Source organism: Equus asinus, chromosome 10, assembly GCF_041296235.1.
Source record: "Equus asinus isolate D_3611 breed Donkey chromosome 10, EquAss-T2T_v2, whole genome shotgun sequence".
Classification (NCBI taxonomy): Eukaryota; Metazoa; Chordata; class Mammalia; order Perissodactyla; family Equidae; genus Equus; species Equus asinus.
The window spans coordinates 60,721,239-60,732,901 of NC_091799.1; positions in this window are offsets into that span (position 1 = coordinate 60,721,239).

The window sequence follows — 11,663 nt, forward strand, 5'->3', positions numbered from 1 at the left end:
TTTGATCTTTACTCAAGGCACAAGCTATGGTTGGGTCATTCATTGGTTTTGTAGTTGTAGAGCAGGGAGAAAAATTATATCTAACATGAGTTGTAATACGCTGAGTTTTTAATTGCATAAAACAGAAGGCACCTAGGTAGAAGTCAGACTTAACCTAGCTGTTTTTAATGTCTTTTTTGAAATGTCTGAGGGAGAAAGAAGAGGGCATTTACAAACTATGGTTACCCATGAAATAGAGCTTTTATTTTAAGGAAATAAGACAATGAACAGGACTTGAGAAGGAGCTTGGTAAACTGGTAAATTACTAGAAAATGTAACATCAACCTTCTTCCCTCCTTGTCTTTGCTTTGCCTTTGCCTGACCTTGAAGTGAGTTTCTCTCTCTCACTCACTAATTTTTGGCTCTAGTGGAGTGGTGGAGCTCATCATTGCTTGTTCAGTTTATGGTTGTATTCACAGTAGACCACAATGTTACCACCCTTAAGCCTCTCCAAAGGAACCAGATGGCTGGTATACTTGAGCTGCCAAAACAACAGTAATAAAAACCATAAAATGTGAAGAAATGATGTATTTTCATTTTGTTGTATTTCAGTCCTGAAAGAGTGTCATTAAATAATGAGGATTTCAAGAGCTGACTGTGAAACTCCAACAATATTGAGAGTCTGGGCCATTGATCTCATTCTTCATTGTTAAATAATTAAGCCTTGATCATCTCAAACACACACACTTGATTGGTGTCATCTGATGGCACTACATTTTTTTCTCTAGCAATTTAGGAAAGAGATTAATTTTAAATGACTGGATTACCTCTTTCTTATTTTGCATTTAAGCTTTGATGATATGGTATCTGATCATATTCAAATATTCAATTGGTATGAATTTCTAAAACATTGTGCTCTTACCTTGATATATTTTTGTTATGTAACTTTTCATGATGTTTGGTTTAATGGGTTTCTTACCCTTTTAATCATATTTTAATAGCATCTAATGTGCTAATAATGGGTTTGACAGCATCATCACTGATTTTTTCCATGAACATTTACATATATACATATATAATTTATTACTTGATACTTAAGCATATCCTATAAAGTGTGACATACTTTTAACAAAATAATTTTTATATCTGCATGTATGAAATAGCATGTAAGTCAGTGGTTCTCAACTTGGGGTGATTTATGCCCTCCCACCCCCAACTGACATTTGGAAATGTCTAAAGACGTTCTTCATCAACATGACTGGAAGAGTGCCACTGTCATCTAGTAGGTAGAGGTCAGAGATTATGTTAAATATCCTACAATGCGCAAGACAGCCCCACAGCTAAATGTGGCCTCAAGAATCAATAGTACTGAGGTTGAGAAACCCAGATCTAGATGAATCTATACATGATTGCCTTTTCATGTTTTAGAAAGAAAAAATTTTGAAGTACTTTTATGACCAGCAAAGGGTAGTGCATGCATTTAGGAAGAATCCAAGATCAAAAAAGCCATAAACTCCCCTTTGTTTTTGTAATGCTTGTTGACTTTTCCAGGAGCTTTCACACTTAGAATATCATATAATTCTTATATCATTCTTGGGATGTAGAAATAGAAGAGTGTCCAAATAAATATGTCTTTTTACAGAAACATAACAGATACAGGGAATTTAAGTGATTATCTTAAGGTTACATGGCTGGTTAGTGATCCCAGTTCCCTGTCCACAGTACATTGAAACCCCTGAGACAGAAATATATCTACCAACCTAATGGTAGGAGTGGAATTAAGAGGTGGGCTCTTTATGTTCCCAGAAGAAAAACAGGCTAGTAGTGCTATTGTACAAAAAGGCCTGCTCCGTTTTCTCTCCATTTCTTTCTTCTTCTCAGTAACATGAAAATTCCACAGAGAAGGACATCATTCTACCTATTATTAAACTCTGAATAATTTCAGATCATCATTTTAATTAGAACATATTTTTTATTGGTGTAGAATTAAATTTACTTGTGTTAACTCTAAGTTTACATCTAGCACTAATCACAATATTCAAGGCAAGTAAATCTCAAACTGATTCTGTAAATTCTGCTGTGTAGCAGTGCTGAAGCTGAGACAACTCAAGTAATGTGGGCTTTCCATGTTCTCCATCCTCAAGTTCCAAGTTATGACTCCTCTTTTAGCTGTTGAATAATGAATGCATTTGTCACAGAATGCCATCGGTCAGGGTACAGATTTAAATGAGAAATGGAACAAGAATTGATGCCTAATAACTGTGGTATTAACCTTGGATAATGGGGTCAGTTACTTTCAGAATATTTTACCAAGGAGAGAAATCCACTGTCATTTTCATCACAGGTTTGCTCCTACTATGTTATTTTTGCCAGGAACTAAGATCTTTAAGCTTTAACTTGGAAACTGTTAACAGTATGGTATAATACCTGCTGTTTTAATAGTTGAAGTAATTAATTTTAAATAAAGTAGAGCTGTAGTTTAAACTATCTTTGTATAAATATTGATCATTTAGAATAAGTTCTATTTAAGTGTTTTCCAAAAATGTGTATAACCTTTGAAAGTGAATGCATAGGGAAAAGTTACAAAGCCATCCATCCTACCTTATCAACCTGTTCATTTGTTAATCAAAGGTTTCCTGAAATTTAGGATCCACAGAGTGGAGTAAGGATTTGTTCTCAATATATTTACTAAGTTCTGCTAGGTATCTAGCACTGTGGATACATCAGGGAGGCACAGAGGCTTCATACATGTTTTCTGCAGTTAAACATTTATTAGTGAAGCTCTTGTTGTTTTCAGTGCCATGAAGTTGATTCCCACTCCTAGTGACCCTGTGTACAGCACAGTGGAACCCTGCCTGGTCTTTTTGCACCACCCTCTCTTTTCCGGCACTGTTTCAAACAATGCTCCACTGCTATACACAGGGTTTTCATGGCTTATTTTTTTGGAAGTGGGTGGCCACGTCCTTCTTCCTAGTCTGTCTAGTCTGGAAGCTGTGCTAAAACCTGTCCACCATGGGTGACCCTACTGGTATTTGAAATACTAGTGGCATAGCTTTCAGCATCACAGCAATACAGCCACCACAGTATGACAACCTACAGACAGGTGGTATGGTTCCCCAACTGGGAAACCAACTCGGGCCATGCCAGTGAGAATGTTGAATCTTAACCACTAATCCACTGGGGAGGGCCGGTTAGGCTGTAGATTGGGGTAAATTCTGGAGTGCCCATAGGAGGATGAATGTGGCCTAGCAGCAGAGAGGAAGGGCTGTAATAACGAAGGCTGTCAGTGTCCAAATATAAGGGAGAAACTCCTAGGAGTTTGTAGCTTAATGGGAAGTGGGCAAAACACTGAGTGAAAGCTAAAAGGTTACAGAAAATTAGGGGATCAAATGACCCCACAGCAGTAATTCCAAGCTATTTATTTAGTTGAATGGCTAGGAAGTGAGTTGTGATCAAAACTCCCCTTATTATCCACTGAAGTAATTATTGAAGATGGAGTAGTTGTTTGTAAATACTTATGTTCTAACAGTTTTTCTTAATTCTGGCTAATTTGAATTACCTGGGGAGCTTTTAAATACATCATGAATGGCTGCACCCCCATCTGGAGATTCTGATTCACTGGGTCTAGAGTTAGGCCTGAAAAATTGCTACTAACAAAGCAAACATCAAAATCTCCATGGGTGATTCTGAAATACAGAAAACCATGGATACAAAGAGCTTAGAAAATATCTGATGCTATGTTAGACACCTCATTATATAGGAAAATGCAGTGTGTCCTTCACGATGATGATAACTTCATGGGTCTGAGACTTTACATTGGAGATTTTTGATATTTGGGACTATCCTCTACGTTTTGGGAAAGAATGAGAAAAGGCCAATGAAACTTTTGATCTCCTGTTTATCCCAGGAGCCTTCTGGGAACCAGCACAGTGCTGACTAGGCAAGTCATGCAGAACAATAAGGAGCCTTTGTCACTATTCCCTAATTTACTGAGTGGCCATCAGGGGATACCCTTGACTAAGGTATTTTTTGAGGCAACACATTAGAACTCAGCATAAATAGAAACTAATCATAAATGGACTTAAAAACAAAGTGATCAATATTTAGGATATCTGCACTGTACAAATGTATCAATTTTAGATTTTGTGACAGTTAAAAATGACTTGCCAGAGATGAAAAATTTAACACTGTCCTCTGGCGACCAGAATGAGTCGCTGTCATTGGCGGAACATTCAGTGCTCTGTGTCAGGAAGGAGATATATCTATATATATTGCAGAAATCACATTTTTAGAAGGATAAAGAAGTTTTCAAAGCAGAGTTTGTGAATGATAAACCACCTTCCTGGAGGTGTAGAATGAGGAAGGTGATTGATCCGTGTAATAACTCAAGAACGAACAGGAAATATTAACAAGGAGAGGAAGATAGTTTGCTGGCTATTTTGACAAACATAATTTTGATTTTCTGCTGTCCTAAGTCTTTGGTAAATTTGTCTTTAAGCACTGTTTAGAGATGTGAACTAATCCAGGGTGGGACCACTTATTTAATCTGTCATCATTTTAATAGGAATGTGCTTACAAATGCAGATTATTTGACAAAACTATATTCTCTGAGGGAAATTTAGAACTAGTTTTAAAGGATTAGATTATTAAACTAATTACTGTATCGTGACAGATGTTAATTTTGTTGAAGGAAGACCTTGTAGGTAAGGGCATTTGAATGTGTTTTTCTTGTTGACATAAGAAACCTTGGAAGGTTTGGGGCAGTACAGTGCTATGACCTGCTGTGTGCTGTGTGTTGTAGAAGGACTTCTGTGGCTGCTGTCTAGTGGATGGACTATGCAGGTGAGTATGAATATAAGGAGAGGTCCCTTAGGAGGCTTTGTTAGGAACTTCCCAGATGGCTTGAGAGATGGTGGCTTGGAACAATGAGGTAGCAGTGGAGATGGAGAGAAGGGGACCTGTGAAAAAATTCCCTGAATAGCATCTCTGAAAAATATCCTTCCCAGTCCAAGCTGAAGACTTGGGTGGGAAGTGGGCAGTGAGTGGAAGTCAAATCTTGATCTTACTAATGACTTTGAGAAATGTTTTAATGGATGGAACCATGACATAAAAGGTTAATAAGATTTTTAAAAAAGAATATCATTCATTACTAGTGAAAGTGTGATGACTACGAACTCTCATACATACAGTTAATAAAATGTAAGTTCGTACAAATTTTCCAAAAGAGAAATTGGTGCTATATATCATGAACCTTTCAATGTGTGTTATTTTTGGTTTAGTAATTCCGTTTTTACAAAATTCTTCTCTGAAAATTTATCAGACCACTGATCAAGGTTGCATTTATAGAGATGTTCATAATAGCGCTGTTAATAAAACAGAAAAACTGGATAGAGGTTAATGGAGGTTTGGGAGAATTTATTATGATAATCCATACAATGGAATATTATGCAATAATTCAAAATGATGTATAAACACAGATGTATTGTTTTTGAACGATGTTAGCAATATATTGTTAATGAGAAAAGCAAGTTACAAAATATTTGTATGTGAAGAAACGTATGTGCATATGGATAAGAAAAAGTCTTGAATATATACCTACATGTTAACAGTGTTTATCTTTCTGTGGTAGGACTAAAGATGATTAAATTTTTTTCTGCCATGAATTTTCATAACTTGTGTGATATAAAAAATGAAAAACTTAATCAGTGTTAGGAAAAACTCTATTTCTATAGAAAATTCATATTGTGTTTGTTCTAGCTTTGGAGACTCTGGAGCAAATATCTTCTGCCATGTGGGATGCATTTTATATATAGCTATAATCCATTAAAAATTTATTTCTATAATATGCTAGTTGTGAAGACAAGAGTACACAACAGAAATAATTAGATAGAATGAAATGAAAATAAATAACCCAATGTAATTGATGTCGTTGGTACAATTTTCATCAAGAGATCAGTAGAGAAAGAATTTAAAGGGACCCAGGAAATCAGCTCATTCTGCTTTTTGCTTGAAGTGAGATGAGCTTGGCCTTTAAGCTTAGTAGGACTGGATTCAGCAGATAACAGGAGTTGCTTAGATGCAGAAATTAATGATTTGTGAGGGGAGAGGTAAAGTGATGGTATAATTAGACCTTGTTTGCATATTAGGAAGAATAAAGTTATAAAATTAGATCTCTGCTAAGCTTGGAAGAAGAATTCATAAATCCCACCACAAATCTATAATTTGCAATGGAACAGGCATCAGGAAATTATTGTGGGTTCTTGAGCAGTGGAGAAATGAGATATAAATCAATGACATTTTAGTAACGTTATTCCATGCAAGAAGGATTAAGTGAAGAGGCTGGTGACCAGAAGAGCAGTGACAAAGCTACTGGCTTGTGCTATCTAGATACAGGCTTTGCCAGGATGGTGGCTGTGAGACCATTTGGGGAAGCATCAACAGTACTTAATATACCAAAGAGGGGAGATCAGAAAGACCCTGCGCTTCCAAACTGGAAAAAATGAGATAATGGGAAACGAGCCTAGATAAATTAGGAGATTAAGCTTGAAGAGAAAGACTGGTCCTTCCTAGAGGAGGTGAGAAGGAACAAACCCACAGTGGAGTTTTCCTGAGCAGCTACACAGTTCAGGTTCTGAGTTATGAGTGTGGCCCATTAATTCATTATGGCTGCCTGTGAAGACCTTGGTGGACACCACATGAAAGGCTATGTTTTGTGTTCCTGAACTAAATTATGACACACTCACCTCTAATTGTCCCTCATTCCACATGCCATGCTTTGGTTATCTGGGCCACAGATTGCCTTTGATATGGATCCTTAACTTGACCCTCAGTTATTATGGTCAAGGTTATGTATCTAGTTATAAATATGGCTGCTGTGACTGAAGATGCTGTGTCTCCATTCTGGATATATGGCCTAGGCTACCTCGGGTCATTTTCTTCCCAAAATTTTTAAAAATTATTTCAAAATAATTTTAGGTTTATGGAGAAGTTAAAAAAAATAGTACTGTGAGTTTTCTTATACCTTTCACTCATCTTCCTCTCATGTTTTTCACATAACCCTACTATCAAAATGAAGAAATTAACATTGGTACAATGCCTCTAATTAAACTATAGACTTTATTCTGATTTCATCAGTATTTCCGCTACTTGGCCTTTTCTATTACAGGATCCAATCCAGAATCCCATATTGCATTTAGCTGTTATTTCTCCTTAGTCTCCTTCATTCTGTGGTAGTTTCCCAATCTTTCTTTATCTTTCATGACCATAACACTTTTGAGAAATAGTCAGTTATTTTGTCAAATTTCCTACAATTTAGGTTTGTCTAATGTTTTCCGATACTTAGATTGAGGTCATCTGTTTTTGTCAAGAACACCACAGAAACGTTGTTGTGCTCCTCTCAGTGCAACACGTCAGGGTGCACATGATGATAAATATTATTACACACGTTTATATTTATTCTGTACCTCTCTCTCTGTATACAGTAAAAACCATGAGCTTATAATGATAGCTGTGATTCCAATCTGACACCACAGGGTTCATTCTAGCCTTCTCTCTTTCCTTATTTTAACGTATTTTTCCAACAGTGAGAAACATGGCTCTTAGTATCTATATTTACTTGTTTTTCAACTCTAGTATACACATACAGTTCTTTTGAAATTGCTATCACTTACCCCTGTGGGAAAGAAATTTACCAACTAGAGTATGGATTTCATGTATAGTTCTTTTGTCTTTAGACTTACAGTATCCAGTCAAAATACTATTTTTCAAAGTTAAATAAGGTTAGTTCTTTCTTTGCCCATCCCGTTCACTGTGCTTGTATTATTTATTTGTAATTCGGTTGTTCATTTATTACAATTTGTATTCTATTTTGTATTCCCTTTAATCCTGGTTCTTTTTAAATTTACATGAAGAAGAATTTACTCTTTGTGGTGCACATTTTCATGGGTTTGGACATATTCAGAGAACTGTGTATCTACTACCACAATCCTGATATAGGACGATTCTATCACCTCAAAAATTCTCTCCCTCTGTCCTTTTATACTCAACTTCACCCTCTACCCCCAATCCTTGGCAGCTACCGATCTGTTTTCTAGTCTTATTGTTTTGCCTTTTTCAGAAAGTTGTATAAGTATAATCACACAGCCTTTTGTTTCTGGCTTCTTTCACTTAGCAAAAAGATTCATCCATGCTGTTTCACAAATCAATAATTTGTTTCTTTTTATTGTTTAGCAGTATTCTATTGTATGTATGAACCACGTTTTGTTTTTCTATTCATTGGTTGAAGAACATTGGGTTGTTTCCAGTTTTTGACAAATATGACACAGCTGATATAAAAATTCTCGTACAGATTTTTGTGTGAACATAAGTTTTAATTTCTCTTGGGTAAATGCCAAAGATTGGGATTGCTGGCTCATATGGTAAGTTTATGCTGAACTTAGGAAACTGCCAAACTGTATTTTCAAAGGGTATACATTTCCATTCCCGCCAGCAGTGTACAAGAATTCCAGTTTCTTCATATCCTCTTAGAACTTGATGTAGTCAGGATTTTTGTTTGTTTGACATTCTAATAAATAGGTATTCACATAATATTTTGGTTTCAATTTACATTTTCCTAATGATTAGTGATGTTGAGCATCTTTTAACATGCTTGTTTTCCATCTGGACATTTTCTTTGGTTAATTGTCTGTTTAGAACTTTTGTTCACTTAAAAAAATTAGGTTTGTTTTCTTATTGTTGAATTTTGAGAGTTCTTTATCTACTGTGTGCACAAGTCCTTTATTAGAAATGTGATTTGCAAATATTTTCTCTCAATTTGTGGCTGGTCTTTTCATTTTCTTAACAGTGTCTTTCATAAAGTAGAGGCTTATAACTTTGATAAAGCCAAATTTATCTTTTTCCCCCCCATGGATTGAAAATTTGGTGTCATATTTAAAATTTTTTTTTGCCAAACTGAAGATCTAAAAGGTTTTATCCTATTTTTTCCTAGAATTTTTAGAGTTTTACTTTCTACATTTGTGTCTGGGGTAAATTTTTAAATAAGAGGTGAGTTACGTGCTGAAGTTCACATTTTTCTGGGTAGTCAGTTTTTCAACCACCATTTATTGAAAAGGTGATCTTTTTGCTTTTGAAGTGACTTTTCATTTTTGTCAAATATTACTCGGCTAGGGGCCGGCCTGGTGGCGCAGCGGTTAAGTTCGCACGTTCTGCTTCTCGGCGGCCCAGGGTTTGCCGGTTCGGATCCCGGGTGTGGACACAGCACTGCTTGGCACGCCATGCTGTGGTAGGCGTCCCACATAGAAAATAGAGGAAGATGGGCACGATGTTAGCTCAGGGCCAGGCTTCCTCAGCAAAAAGAGGAGGACTGGCAGTAGTTAGCTCAGGGCTAATCTTCTTCTTCAAAAAAAATGTATTACTTGGCTACGTTTGTGTAGGATTACTTCTGGACACTATTATTTTCCATTGATCTATGTGTTTACCCTTTTGCCAACATCGCACACTCTCTTGATTATGAAATATGCTGTGTGTAGGTCATGTAGTGTGTAGTGTGTAGGTCAAGAAGTTTGTAGTATGTCCTCTACTATACTTTTTTTTCCAAAATTGTTTTAGCTATTCTAGTTCCTTTGCCTTACCATACAAATTTTAGAATTTTGTTGATATCTCCAAAAATATTATGGGGATTTTGATTTGGATTGCATTGAAACTATGGCTCAAATTGGGGAGAACAGATATTTAAAAAAAAATTATTCTTTCAATCTCTGAGAACGGTTGATTTTTCCATTTATTTAGGTCTTTGATTTCGATCATCAGTGTTTGAAATTTTGAACACACCGAGTCTACATATATTTGTTATGTTTAATGTATTTTTATGCTATCTTAAATGGCTCTTTTCTTTAATTTTCTATTCTAAATATTAATTGATAATATGTAGAAATACAATTGATTATTTTACATTGACCATGCATTTTGAGAACTAGCTCATTTCATTTTTATATTCTAGGTTATTTTGGAAATTCTTTAGAATTTTCTTCCTAGATAATCATGTCATCTTTAAATACAGAACGTTTTATTTCTTTCTTTCCAATCTGTCTACATTTTCCTTTTCTTGATTTATTGCACTGGCTATAAATTCCAATAGATAATGAATAGAAGTAGTGAAATAGGACATCCTTATCTTGTGGCTAGTCTTAGGGAGAAAGCATTTAGTCTTTCACAATTAAATATGATATTAACTGTAGATTCTTGTAAATGCCTTTATCAGTTTGCTGATAATTTTTTTTTTTTTGGTGAGGAAGATTTGCCCTGAGCTAATATCTGTGCCAATCTTCCTCTATTTTTGTATGTGGGTCACTGCCACAGTATGGCTGCTGATGAGTGGTGTATGTCTGCACCTGGGTACTGAACCTGGGCTGCCAAAGTGGAGCACACTGAACATAACCACTAGGCCATAGGGCCAACTCCCTGATAGTTTTTTATCATAAATGGATGTGAAAGTTTATCAAATGCCTTTTCTTCATTTATTGAGATACTCATGTGGCTTTTCTTCTTTAGTCTATTAATATGGTGAAATACACTATTTGATTTTTTTTAACCAGCCTTGTATCATTGAGATAAATCCCACCTGGTCATGAAGTATTACCCTTTTTAAACATTTCTTGATTTAATTTGCTAAGATTTTATTGAAGATTTTTGCATATACGTTCATGAAAGAATACTGGTCTGTAGTTTTCTTTTCTTTTTTTTTTGTACTGTTTTTGTCTGGTTTTGGTATCAAGGTAATACTAGCCTCATAATAAGAGTTTGGAAGTGTTCCTTCCTCTTCTATTTTCTGGAAGAGATTGTGTAAAGTTGGTATTATTGTTATGCTTAATAAAAGTTTGGAAGAATTCACTAGTGAAATAATTTGGGCCTGGGTTTTCTTTGTTGGAATGTTGTTGTTGTTATTTTGTGAGGAGGATTCACCCTGAGCTAACACCATTGCCAACCCTCTTCTTTTTGCTTGAGGAAGATTAGCCCTTAGCTAACATCTGTGCCAATCTTCCTCTACTTTGTATGTGGGATGCTTCCAAAGCATGACTGATGAGTGGAGTAGGTCTGCACCTGGGATCTGAACCTGCAAACCCCAGGTCACCAAAGTGGAGCACACAGAACTTTAACCACTGGCCCACAGGTCTGGCCCTTTGTTGGAATATTCTTAACCATGAATTTAATTTGTTCAGGAGCAATAAGACTATTCAGGTTATCTACGTTTTTTTGATTTGGTTTCTTTTCTTATTTTTTTATTGTCTTTCAACAAATTGATTCACTTCATCTAAGTTGTTGAATTTAGAGAAATAATGTTGATCATAGAATTCCTATACGTTGCTTTTTAATGTCTGTGGGACCTGAAATGATGCCCCTTCTTTCATGCCTAATAACTGGTAATTTGTTTCTTCTCCCTTTTTATCAATCTGGCTATGGTATATAAATTTTGTAGATATTTGTAAAGAACCAGCTTTGGTTCCACTGATTTTTCTTTACAGATTTTTATTTTTAATTTCATTAATTTCTGTTCTTTATTATTTCCTACTTTGTGTTTACCTTGTGTTTGCTCTTATTTTTCTAGTTTCTTGAAGAAAAAGCTTAAATTACTGATTTAATGCCATTTTTTTCTAGTATAAATATTTAATGCTATCCATTTCCCTCTA